This window comes from Glycine soja, chromosome 20, assembly GCF_004193775.1.
Source record: "Glycine soja cultivar W05 chromosome 20, ASM419377v2, whole genome shotgun sequence".
Taxonomy (NCBI): Eukaryota; Viridiplantae; Streptophyta; class Magnoliopsida; order Fabales; family Fabaceae; genus Glycine; species Glycine soja.
Genome location: NC_041021.1, coordinates 12,603,260 through 12,617,763, shown reverse-complemented (window position 1 = coordinate 12,617,763; position 14,504 = coordinate 12,603,260).

Here is a 14,504-nt window from a genome sequence, read left to right as displayed (position 1 = left end):
GACTCAAATTCTTCAAGGGATGACACTAATCATCCTTTCCAATTCCCTATATGGCAACTCACAAACAAGGAAACAAAGAGACAAGCAATAACCAAAGACTAAGAAAATTAAATGAAATTTAAACAAATAGAGTTTTAACAAGACAAATTTTCAAGGATTATTCAACAATTAAAGCAATAAAAAGCACACAAAAGTAAGCTAGGACTCAAAGAGAAACCTAGAATGGATCTAGAGTAGAGTAATAAAAAACAAAAAAATAAGACTCAAGAAACCTCTAGTTTTGGAACTTGTTTTCACACTAATTTTCAATTGAAATTTCAGAACTAAGATTGGTATGAAATAGGCACCAATTATAGAACAAATTTCGAGCCAAAACAACAAGCACACTTCCCTTTCACTTTTTTTTCCTAGACACTGATTTTTCCTGCCAACTTATGTGATTTTTCGTATTTTTTCGTTTTATCCAAATCACTTGGTTATTTTTTTTTTAAATTTTGTTCCAAATGTCTAGAAAAGTCAGTAAACATTTCAGCTCAAACTTTGTAGTGACCAATTCTCAGTAATTTTTACAAGTTCGTATGTTCAAGCTGCCAGCACCAGCGATTTTAACCTAGAAGTCAAGAGTAGTGTTTATGTTGCTTAAGGCTTGGATTATTACAATTTGTGTTTGCTTATGCTCAAATTTCTTGAATTACAAAATTCAAGAGAGCTTAAGACTTATTTTGATTCACAAATCCAGCCACAACTCAGCACCACAACTCAATTTCTTCATAGGCATCAGATAGGAAACTCAGAAAACAAAACAAAGTTCAACAACAAGACTACTTCTAGGGATTGATTTAGAACATGTTATGAACTAAGTAACATGCATGAATTAGACTCACAATTCAAAAGATAGGCTAAGAATGATAAGTATACAAGAACAAATGTATCTAGAATTCAATCAATGAAATCAAAATTCAACACAAACTTAGAACACAATGTGACAATTATTATGACTAAACATGACTCTAAGACAACATGGATTAAGTGATTTACACTAAGATTTTTGTGTTTTTTTTTCTAATCAATATTTTGGAAGAAAATTTAGATCTAAAGGTTCAGCACAAGAAGATTATGACTGAAAAATGATAGAACCTAAAATCAATACAAAAACATGATTCAAGAGTAGATCTATAAAATTTAAACCATAGAAATGCAAGAACAGATTTAATCGGTTTATTTTTTTGAATCTACTCTAAACAACACCAAACCACAAAACAATGGAGGATATACATGGAGAATAGGATGAAGAATAAGGAATTAAAGTGAATTGACCAAACAAAAAGATAGAGGAAGCAAAAGAACATCATCTAGATGAAGATGCTCTAATACCACATGATGTAGCTCCATTGGAGCTTGTAGGCCTTGGATCTTCTTCATCAATGGAGTCCTTTGTTTCTTGAATTTTAATGGCAGCGGAATGTACAAGAAGAAGAGTTGAGAGGAGATGCCACTTCAAGGAGAAGATGAGTTAAGAAGAAGCTCACCACCATAGGAAGCCATGGATAAGAGCTTGAAGGTAGAAGAAGATGAGTGGAGGGAGAAGGAGAGAAGGGGCACAAAATTTTGTGCCTCAAAAGAGGTCTGAACTTTGAAGTGTAATTATCAAATGATCAAAGTTGGAAAATGCATACACATGGCCTCTATTTATAGCCTAAGTGTCACACAAAATTGGAAGGAAATTTGAATTTCTATTCAAATTTCACTTGAATTTGAAATTGAATTTGTCGAGCGAAATTTTGGAGCCAAAATTTCACTAATTATGATTAGTGAATTTTAACTATGGTTCAGCCCACTAATCCAAGATCAAGTCCAAGATTCTCCACTAAGTGTACTTATGTGTCAATGAGGCATGTAAAGCATGAAGGACATGCACAAAGTGTGACTATATGATGTGGCAATGGGGTGTAGCAAGCAAATGCTCACCTCCCCCTCTAAAATTTAATTGGATTGGGCTTCTCCCAATTCAATTAAATTTATTTTCCAACACACACATCAAATATTCACTTAATGCATGTGAAATTACAAAACTACCCCTAATACAACAACTAGTATAGGTGCCCTAAAATACAAGGGCTGAAAAATCTTACATTTCTAGGGTACCCTACCTACATTATGGAGCCCTAAATACAAGGCCCAAAAATAATGAAACCTTAATCTAGTATGTACAAAGATAAGTAGGCTTATACTTAGCGCAAGGGCCCAAAATCTACCATAAGGCTCATGAGAACCCTAGGGCCTTGTATCTCTGGCAATCTTCTTGCAGTCTTCTATCCAATGCCCTTCGGGGGTAGGATTGCATCAGAATCTCCTTGGGAAAGACATCTTTAAATTCCTGCAATAAGGGTTCAACACTAGGAGAAATAGAAATAGTTAACTCATTAGAATTTTCAATAGAAACTCTACTGCCTTTGCAGTATAGTAGATAGAGCAGCTCACGAGCAAGTAACACTTTCCTCACTTCACTCGCCTTTACTACACAATTAATTTTTCACGAGCAAGTTACACTTTCCTCTTTGGTGTTTCACTCTTTTCTTTCTCTTGTTCTATCTTTTCTCTTATTTTGATTTGGTCATCACACACTTTTCTAGGGGTTAGAGGTTTAAGAATAATTTTTTGGTCATGGTGCTGGAAAGAAATCTTGTTGGTGAAGCCATCATGCATTGCTTTGGTTTCATACTGCCATGATCTTCCTAACAATATATGTGTCACCCCCATTGGAACCACATCACACAACACCCTATCATTGTATCTTCCAATGGTGAGACACATCTCAACCTGCTGAGTCATTTTTACCTCTTCATCTTCACTAAGCCACTGAAGTTTGTTTGGCCTAGGATGGGGCTGAGTATCCAAATTCAGTTTGGACACCAACCTAGAACTTGCAACATTGGTACAACTTCCCATCAATAATTAAAGAGCAAAGATTACAATCAATTATACATTTGGTGTGGAAACTATTTTCTCTTTGGGTGTCGTCCAGTGGCTGTATTTGACTTCCCAAGAGCCTTCTCACCATTTGCATATCACCCTGCATAGCTTCCTCCTCAAGCTCTTCTTCCACTTTTTCTTCTTCATTGATTTCAAATTCATTGGTGATTTCTCCATCTGCCTTCATGATCATGGTCCTCCTGGTTGGATAGTCAGAAGCAATATGCCATCTACATAAGCATTTGAAGCATTTTTTGTTTCTGGTAGCAGTGTTGGATGATGAGGCAGAATTATGCTTGGTTCCAGTACTGGATGCTGCTGACTTTTCATGTGGAGACTGTGTTGATGGACTGGATGAGTTGCCTCCCTCTTTTTTGGATCTGTTGGTCTAGTTCTGGTTGAAAGTGTTGAGTGAGTTCCTTCTTGCTACAGTTTTCCTCTTCAGCTGTTGCTCAACCCGGACGAACTTATGTAGCAAGTCATCCAATTCCACGTACTCCTATAATTCAACAACATCTCTAGTGTCAAGATTTAGGCTACTCAGAAAACGAGCCATTGTGTCCTTAGTTTCCTCTTCTATGTTTGCCCTCACTAGTGCCATCTCCATCTCTTTGTAGTACTCCTCCATAGTCAGACTTTCCTGGGATAGCCTCTGGAGTTTCTGTTGCATGGTTCTACTATAGCTAGTTCGAACATACCTCTTTCGCATAACTCTTCTCATCTCAGTCCATGTATCTATCTCCCACCCTTCCTCTCTCATCATGTCTCTTTGATTTTTATTCCACCAGACAAAGGCATAGTCTGAGAATTCAACTGTTGCTAACTTCACCTTATGCTGTTCAGTATAATCATTGCAGGAGACTACATGCTCAATTTTCATCTCCCAGTCAAGGTAGGCATCTGGATCACTCCCTCCCTTGAAAGGAGGTACATTGAGTTTTAATCCCTCAATTCTGTTCTACCCCTCCTCCATTCAGTTTGGTCCATCATTGCCCCTTCTGTTCCCGCCATAAGGTTTTCCAGCATTCTTATTCATTTGGTGCTCTAGTCCTTCTATTTGTCCGTAGAGCTCTTCATTGGTACGGTTCAGCAAACGTTGCATTTGTGTAGTCATCACGTCAAGTAATAAGTGCTAAGATCCATCCAGTTGATGATATTCACCACCACCATCACCATCTCCTGCCATAATTAAGGGACAAACAATTCTACAATAATTTAAACAAGGTTACATGACCTTTCCACACTCTACTCACATGTTCCTCTCTTTGATGGTAGTTCACTCATGTTTGATGCTCTTAATAGGCTTTTATGTGATGTTTTTCACTCTTGCCTTTTACCACTCATTCCCTCTTAAGTTCCTGGATGAATCAAATTGGACGCACAAAGGTAATAGAACAGGAAAGACAACTTAATTATCGAATAACAGATTGGATAACAACCTTGGATAAAAAACAAACTAACATATTGAATAACAAACTATCAAACTCAATAACAAACTAATAGATAGAAGAAACAAAGAGTCAACGAAACTACTCAGTGACAGAGAACACGAAAAAAAACAGAAATAGCACAAATGACGTGTAAACTTCAAATAGGCATAACTTTTGACGGTTGTCCTTTTGAGGCCCACTATATGTCAAAATACTCAGAATTTAGAGGAGAATCCCTAGGCAAATCCCAATTGGCCTGAGATTTTTTCCAAAAAACGCCTCTAACTGCCTCAAATTCGCATTCAAAGATCAAACACCTTCTCTTTTTTTAATAATGCTTTCTTCTTCTTTTTTTTTCAAAATTCATCTAGGATAATAGACTGTTCATCAATCAATCAACCCCACTGGTCCAAATTCAATAGGCAATCAGGCAATTCATTCAATAGGCAAATTGATTCAAGAGCCTACTAAACCCTAAACCCCTAAATTCTTCCAGGAAGCCAAATTGTCCCCAAACTAAATTTGTAACAGAAGTTGAAACAGAATTTGTAACAGAATTTGTAATAGAATTCAAAAATAATTTCTGCGACACAGAATTTGAAAGAAACAAGAACAAGAGGAAGAACAAGAACAAAAATAAGAACACAACAAGACGCAAACAAGAACGTAATAAGACGCAAACAAGAATGCAACAAGACACAAACTAGAATGCAAACAAGAGCGCAAACAAGAATGCAAATAGCAGAACAAAACATGAACCTGAGACAAATTACAAAAAGAAAAAAATAAAAATTGGATAGGATAGAACCTGTAACAAGAGCCAAAGCTTTGATACCGGATGATGTGATCCTTATTAGGAGCGGATCACTTGATATAGGTTACAGAGTTTTGGATGACGCCACTTCCAGAGAGGGAAGATAAGTTAGGGTAGACGCCACAAGGATTACCTTGATAAGTCTGAGATTGATTTAGTGAGGAACCCGGAGAGAAGTTCTCACAAAGTTTTATCAAATGCCTAAAGTCCTTCTATTGAAAACGAAATCCATACATATAGTGTATTTGAACGGAACAAATAGAAATAGAAATCGGCCTTCAAAACAGTTTGGGCCAAAATTACAATGAAAAAAATTATAAATAAAAAAAGGACATATTTGGCATGGGCCTTCAACAATAATTAATATTCTTAGTAGTGCTTGTGCCTCTGACCCTTCATCTTTCTCCACTTGGGCCTTGTTAAGTATGTCTGCTACCATTTGTTGGAAGGTATCCATTAACTGTTTAGTCCTACTCTTGGTCATAGGTCCTTGTATTTGGGCAGTTTTAGAATTCTCATCAACTGGAAAGTAATCTTAGAATTTGAACTGAATGATTTTACTCTCTAAGTTTCACTGCTAATAATAAAGCATACCGTTTTGATTGTAAAAAGCACAAGAATATAATTGTAATGCTAAGATATTTACTGTATATGCAAGGGATCAATATTTAGTAAATGTTCTTAGGTTCCAAGTGTGAGGAATCGACTTGGGATAATTATGTGTGCATCAGTAATATTAGAAAATGATTTATACATGTTAATCTTATTAAGATACTAAGGGTATAAACGATGAAGTCCAATCCTATGTTTTCTTGAATTAATTTAAATTGTTTTCGCAATTTCCGTATTTCTGACACAATAAATTTTGTGATGGAAGCTTGCATGTGGAGCTTCTATGGAGGATGGATCTTTGAGATTCAATGAGGTCCTTCAATGGTGATTTTCCACCATGGAGATGCAGTGGAAGGCAAAGGAGAAGAGGAAAGGGGAGGCACCATCCACTAGGGAATAAGCCATGGAAGAAGGAGCTTCACCACCAAGACTGTGCCTTGGATAAGAAGCTTGAAGAGGATGCTTTAATGGAGGAAAAGAAAGAGAGAAGGGCGGAGCACAAAATTGAAGGAATAAAAGAGGGAGAGAAGTGGAACTTTGAAGTGTGTCTCATAAGACTTTCATTCATCAAAGTTACCACAAGTGTTACTCATACTTCTTTTAATAGCCTAGGTAGCTTCCTTGAGAAACTTCCTTGAGAAGATTTTTTGAGAAGCTTCCTTGAGAAACTAGAGCTTAACTACACACACCCTCTAATAACTAAGCTCACCTCCTTGAGAAGCTTCCTTGAAAAACTTCCTTGAGAAGATTCCTAGAGAAGCTAGAGCTTAGCTACACACACCTCTCTAATAGCTAAGCTCACCTCCTTGAGATGAGAAGCTAGAGCTTATCTACACACCCCCTATAATAGCCAAGTTCACCCCCATGCCAAAATACATGAAAATATAAAAAAAGTCCGTACTACAAAGACTACTAAATGCCTTGAAATACAAGACTAAAATCCTATACTACTAGAATTGCCAAAATACAAATCCCAAAAGAAGGAAAAACCTATTCTAATATTTACAAAGAAGAGTGGACCCAACCTTGGCCCATGGGTTTAGAAATCTACCCTGAGGTTCATGAGAATCCCAGGGCCTGCTTTAGCAGCTCTAACCCAATCCTCTTTGAGTCTTTTATCCTATACCCTTGCTGGGTAGGATTGCATCATCCCCTCCACGTTGGAAAGGATTTGACCTCAAATCCCGAGGTTCTTCATACTCTAGGCTCCTTCCCTCGACACCTGTAAAAAGAATAAAAACATATGTATTAGTGGTGTTGGGTATGTTAGAGTAGGGTAAGATCCGAAAACCCCTTTCATGGACATCTTCCCATGGGGAACATGGTTCCTCACCAACTCAATGAGTGGTGCTTCAAGTATAGAAAAATATGGGACAAACCTTTTGTAAAAGTTTGTTAAGTCATGGCAACCCCAGATTTCCCTTATACTTGGTGGAGTGGGCCAATCAGGAATGACCTTTATTCTCTTAGGGCCCGTGGGAACCCCTTGATCACTATTTAAAAAATTAAGGAAGGTAATACAATAAAGCGTACCTTTTTTCTGTATTTTCATGTTGATTATTTCTACAAAAAAATATGACAAACCTAAGGTGTCCCATATGAGCACCTAAGTTTGTATTAAAACCAAAAATAAGAACAAACCTACTTAATGAGTCCCTATGTACATGAATCATGAAGATATTGGGTGCATGACTGATTTTACAAAAGAGGGTTGCAACACTCAACATATTCATCATATAACTTATTTTAGGGATTTGGTGCCTAATAATACCTATTTTGGGCACCAACAAAGCACAAGGATTTAAGCTCTTACGAACCAAACCCTTATCCAACAACTCCTTGAGGAATAACCTCAAGCCCAAAACATATGGCAGTGCTAACAAGTGTCTTTTTAGAAAGGAGAAGATGTGGAGGTTGTCTAAGAGGGGAAGTTTCTTTAATATTTGTCTTTATTTCAAAATGACTTTCCTTCTTAGCTAACCTCTTGGAGGAGACACTTACCTCTTTACACTCCTCCTTAACCATTGAAGGTTGTCCTTCTTCTTGGGGGTAGATTTCTTCACTAGATTCTTCCCCTTTTGCTTCTTCACTTTCACTAGAAGAAGGTGAAGTAGTAGCCTCATCTTGGCTACTATAAAAGTCTTGGCCCCTCATAATCATGATTTTCTTGGTGGGGCATTGAGAAGTAATATGCCTTCTTCTAAGATATTTAAAGCACTTTATGGAGCTAGTCTTCTCTTGCATACTAGCCTTTTTTCTATTGTCTTCCCCTTATCATCTTTGGGCTTAGAAGGTGTCACCCCTAAGATGTGTTGACCTTGGTCTTTCTTTGGATAAGAGTAAGAGCCATAAGATTTTGAAGTAGACTTCCTTTTAAGTTGTTGCTCTACCCTTATTTCCCAATTTAAGTTAGCCTCTACATTGTGCTTCCTATGGAAGTATGAGAGGTTAATGTTAGCCTCTTGAGTCCTTCTATCCTTTTCTCTTCTTTGGGAGTGATGTTTAGTATGTGAACTATGGCGCCTTCCATAATAGTCGCTAAGTTCTTCACTTAAACTCTTGCAAGAGTTATGACTACTATAGGAGACATGTTTTTCTTTTCTTAACTCTTTTAGTATTTTCCTTTTTTCTTCCTTCCTTATTTTCTCTTTTTCATCTTGACTTATTTCTTCCACTCTTTTTTATTTCCTTTTTCTTTTCTCTCTTGTTTTTATTTCCACAACTTAAGGGATCTCAACTCATCTAATATCTTATACAAGTGGTCCTTAGGAGTAGAACCCTCACCATTAACACTAGATGAAGAATGAAGACTAATGTTGGTTTCTAAGTTGTGGTTCTTTCTTGTTGGGGCTTTGAAAACAAAAGGTAAAAGAAAATATGGTTGAAACTAGCCAAAATAAACACTAAAAGAGGTGTGAAAGATAAGGTAAAAAGTAATTGGTAAATGGTAAGCTATCTAGGCGGTTTGACAATGGAAGGTAAAGGAAATAAGCTATGAAAGTAAGCAAGAAATGTAAACTAGGTGAATGCTAAGAGTATTTGGATGACCACATTTAAGGTTCCCAACAAAACACTCACAATCCTAAGGGAAAAATTGCCTAAAATTATTACACTCAAATGGAAGTAGGGTGACCTATTGTGATGTGATCCTGACTAGGAGCGGATTGCTTGATACAGGCTACGGAGATTTGGATGACGCCACTTCCAGTGAAGGAAGATAAGTCAGGGTAGACGCCACAAGGATTACCTTGATAAGTCTGAGATTGGTTCAACAAGGAACCCAAAGAGAAGCTCTCACCAAATTTTATCAAATGCCAAAAGTCCTTTTTTGTTTTTTATTGAAAACAAAAACCAATACTTGTAGCGTATCTGAACAAAAAGATAAAAATAGACATGGGCCTTCTATACAGTTTGGGCCAAAATTACAATAAATAAAAATTATTAATAAAAATAGAACATATTTATTATGGGCATTCAAATTAATTTGGGCCTTCAGCAACAATTAATAGTATTGATAATGTCTCTTCCTCTAGGCCTTCATCCTTCTCCACTCGGGGGCTTTGTCCTTCTCCACTTAGGCCTTCGTCCTTCTCCACTTGGGCCTTTAGCCTGTATTTGGCCAGTTTCAGGATTCTCATCATTCCCTCCTTCTTGGAAAACATTTGCCCTTAAATGTCCAGGATCATCACCGGGTTCAAGTACCACTTCCTTCCTTTTCTTGTTGGCTTGCTTGGTATAGCTTTCATTCTTCTTTGCAATTTGCACCTTCACTTGGTCATACAATCTTTTCACATAATCAACTTTGGCTTGTGCATCCTTATGCTGAGTCTCTTGGGGCTTGCTGTTGTAAGTTGGCCTGTTAGGCAATGAAGCTTCTGGAAGGAGATCAACTTGATGTTCTATGCTTCTTGAAGGTGGCAGTCCATGAGGAATGTCCTTGGGAAAGACATCTTTAAATTCCTGCAATAAGGGTTGAACACTAGGAGAAACATAAATAGTTAACTGATTAGAATTATCACTCTCTCTCTTGTGTATCACTCCATCTCTCAAGTGTATCACTCTTCCTTTTTCTAATTCTCTGTGATGCCTCACTATTGTCTCTCTCTTGTTCTCTCTTTTCTCTCCTTCTGATTTGGTCATCACACACTTCTCTAAGGGATAAAGGTTTATGAATAATTTTCTGGTCATGGTGCTGGAAAGAAATCTTGTTGGTGAAGCCATCATGCACTGCTTTGGTGTCCTCTTCAATGTTGGCCCTCACTAGTGCCATCTCCATCTCCTTGTCCTCAACAATCAAATTTCCCTGGGATAACCTCTGGAGTTTCTGTCGCATAGTTCTACTGTAGCTAGTTGGAACATACCTCTTTCGCATAACCCTTCTCATCTCAGTCCATGTATCTATCTCTCGCCCTTCTTCTCTCTTCATCTCTCTTTGATTTTTCTTCCACCAAACAAGGGCATAGTCTGAGAATGTAGTTGCTGCTAACTTCACCTTCTGCTTTTCCAGATAATCATTGTAGGAGAATGCATGTTGAATCTTCATCTCCCAGGTAAGGTAGGTGTCTGGGTCACTCCTGCCTTTAAAAGAGGATACATTGAGTTTTACTCCCTCAATTCTGTCTTGCCCTTCTATTCGGTTCGATCCATCATTGACCCTTCTGTTGCCACCATAACGTCTCCCAGCATTTGGATTCATTTGGTGCTCTAGTCCTTCTATTTGCCTGTAGAGCTCTTTATTGTTACGTTTCAACAAACGTTGCATTTGTGTAGTCATCACGTCCAGTAATAAGCGCTGAAATCCGTCCAGTTGATGATATACACCACCATTGTCACCAGCTCCTGCCATGATTAAGGAACAAAGAATTTTGCAGTAATTAAAATAAAAATTCAGGACCTCACCACACTCTACTCACGTGTTTCTCTCTTTGATGGTAGTTCACTCGTGTTCCCTCTTAAGTTCCTGGATGAACCAAATTAGACACACAAGGTAATATCAAATAAAAGGAAAGACAATATAATTATCACAGACTGAGTAACATATTTGATTTGGGATAACAACTTCGACTTGATTTGGATAGCAGATTGGATTTGATTTAGATAAAAGATTAGATTTGATTTGGATAATATATTAGATTTGATTTGGATAACAGATATGATAACAAATAAGATAACAGATAGGATAATAGATAAGATAACAACTATGACCAGTAAACTTCAAATGCTCATAACTTTTGCTACGGTTGTCTGTTTGAGACCTACTATATATCAAAATGCTCAGAATTCAAAGGAGAATCCAGATAAGGGGATTTGGTACACGATTTTCCGCCCAAAAAAAAGCCTCTAACTGCCTCAATTTCGTGTTCAAAGATCAAACACCCACTTTTTTTTCTTTCTTCTTTTCTTCTCTTTTTTTTTTCAAAATTTCTTCAACTTTTTTTTTACTTGAAACAAAACTCAAGCATATTTATTTTTTTACACAAGTCTGAAAGACACAAGAAACAAGAACAAGAACACAAACGTGACAAGAACAAGAACAAGAATGAAACAAAGACACAAACAAGAACGCAACAAGACACAAACAAGAAAACAAATAACAGAACAAGGACAAAACACGAACCAGGACAAATTACAAAGAAAAAAAATAGGATAGGATAGAACCTGTATCAAGAGCCGAAGCTCTGATACCAGATGATGTGAACCTGACTAGGAGCAGATCGCTTGATACAGGTTATAGAGATTTGGATGACGCCACTTCCGGTGAAGGAAGATAAGTCAGGGTAGACGCCACTTCCGGTGAAGGAAGATAAGTCAGGGTAGACGCCACTTCCGGTGAAGGAAGATAAGTCAGGGTAGATGCCACAAGGATTACCTTGATAAGTCTGAGATTGGTTCAACAAGGAACCCAAATAGAAGCTCTCACCAAATTTTATAAAATGCCAAAAGTCCTTTTTTTTATTGAAAAAAAAAACCAATACTTATAGCATATCTGAACAAAAAGATAAAAATAGACATGGGCCTTCTATACAGTTTGGGCCAAAATTACAATAAATAAAAATTATTAATATAAATAGAACATATTTATTATGGGCCTTCAAATTAATCTGGGCCTTCAGCAACAATTAATAGTCTTGATAATGTCTCTGCCTCTAGGCCTTCATCCTTCTCCACTCGGGGGCTTTGTCCTTCTCCACTTGGGCCTTCGTCCTTCTCCACTTGGGCCTTTAGCCTGTATTTGGCCAGTTTTCAGGATTCTCATGATATTGGAGGCTCCCAACTTACCTCCAATGAAAGGCCTTTTTGTTACAAAATTTGAAAGTAAGTAAATTTTCAATTAGAAAATTACAAAAAGGTCCTCAATTTTGGTGGTTGTTCTCTCATTGGTGATTCACTCAATTTGGAGTGCATCTTAGTACAATAGCTCTTAAGGTGGTTGGCCCCTTACTTCTTGACTCAAATTCTTCAAGGGATGACACCAATCCTCCTTTCCAATTCCCTATATGGCAACTCACAAACAAGGAAACAAAGAGACAAGCAATAACCAAAGAAAAAAATGAAATGAAAGCTAAACCAATGGAGTTTTAACAAGACAATTTTTTCAAGGATTATTCAACAATTAAAGCAATGAAAAGGACATAGAAGCAAGGTAGGACTCAAAGAGAAACTTAGAATGGCTCTAGAGTAGAGTAAAAAAATTGAAAAAAAAAGACTCAACAAACCTCTAGTTTTGGAACTAGCTTTCACACTAATTTTCAATTGAAATTTAGGAACTAAGATTGGTATAAAATAGGCACCAATTATAGAATAAATTTTTAGCCAAAACAACAAGCACACTTCCCTTTCACTCTTTTTTTCTTGGATACTGATTTTTCTGCCAACTTGTGTGATTTTTAGTATTTTTTCCTTTTATGCAAATCACTTTGTTATTTTTTATAACTTTTTTACGGATGTCTAGAAAAGTAAGTAAAAAGTTCAGCTCAAAATTCGAAGTAACCAATTCTCAGTAATTTTTAAAAGTTTGTATGTCCAAGCTGTCAGCACCAGCGATTTCAGACTTTGAAATTTTTTTTAGCATGGAATATTGATTGCCTTGGGCTTACTGTCAACCTTCCTATGTATGTTTAACTCACTAGACTTGTTTACCACAGTTTTAGGAGTTCAATATTCACTTAGAATCAAAATTTCAGCCAGCAATTCATTCACCAAAACTCAAATTCACAATAGACACAATCATAAGGAAACCTAAAAGACCAAGAAAAGGATCACAATCAAAGACTCTAAGAATTTTACATGAACATGTTAAGGAATAATTAACATGAAAATATTTGACTCAAATCAATAATAGGCTAAAAGAATTTCATACACTCATGAACAAATGAGTTAGACAAAGAAACAAGAAAAATAAAATTCAGCACAACATAAGAAATCTTATGAGACAAGTTTCATGACTAGACATGACTTCTATGACAAAACTACAATAGGTGAACAAGTCACTCTATATTTTTGAGTTTTTCATGGACTTTAATGTTTTTGTAAGAATTTTATGGTTTAGGTTTCAGCCACAAAAAATAACAAGACAAAACTCAAAGGAACCTAAACTCAACACAATTCATGGTTCAAGAACAAGAACAAGAAATTTGAACCATAGAAAATCAAATCTAGCTTCTATAGCAAGTTTAATCGGTGGAAACTCTAAAGAATCTTGTTAAAAACATTTAGCACAAGACATGTGAGGAGATACATGGAGAAAAATTAAGAGACAACAATGGAAGAGAAGGTAAAGCAAAAAATTAATGGAGGTTTAAGGAGCACTTACTTGAAGCTCTTGTGCTCTGATTACCACTTGATGGAAGTTTGCTTGTGGAGCTTCTATGGAGCCTGGATATTTGAGCTTCAATGAGGTCTTTCAATGGTGATTTTCCATCATGGAGAAGCAGTGGAAGGCAAAGGAGTAGAGGATAGGGGAGGCACCATCCACTAGGGAATAAGCCATGGAAGAAGGAGAACCAAGAATGTGCCTTGGATAAGAAGCTTGATGAGGATGCTTTAATGGAGGAAAAAAAAGAGAGAATGGGGGAGCATGAAATTGAAGGAATAAAAGAGGGAGAGAAGTGGAACTTTGAAGTGTGTCTCATAAGACTTTCATTCATCAAAGTTACCACAAGTGTTACACATACTTCTATTTATAGCCTATGTAGCTTCCTTGAGAAACTTCCTTGAGAAGCTTTCTTGAGAAACTTCCTTGAGAAGCTTCTTTGAGAAGCTTCCTTGAGAAGCTAGAGCTTAACTACACATGCCCCTCTAATAACTAAGCTCACCTCCTTGAGAAACTTCCTTAAGAAGATTCCTAGAGAAGCTAGAGCTTAGCTACACACGCCTCTCTAATAGCTAAGCTCACCTCCTTGAGATGAGAAGCTAGAGCTTAGCTACACACACCTCTATAATAGCTAAGCTCACCTCCTTGAGATGAGAAGCTAGAGCTTAGCTACACACCCTCTATAATAGCTAAGTTCACTCCCATGCTAAAATACATGAAAATATAAAAAAAGCACCTACTGCAAAGACTACTCAAAATGCCTTGAAATACAAGGCTTAAACCCTATACTACTAGAATGGCCAAAATACAAGTTCCAAAAGAAGGAAAAACCTATTCTAATATTTACAAAGAAGAGTGGACC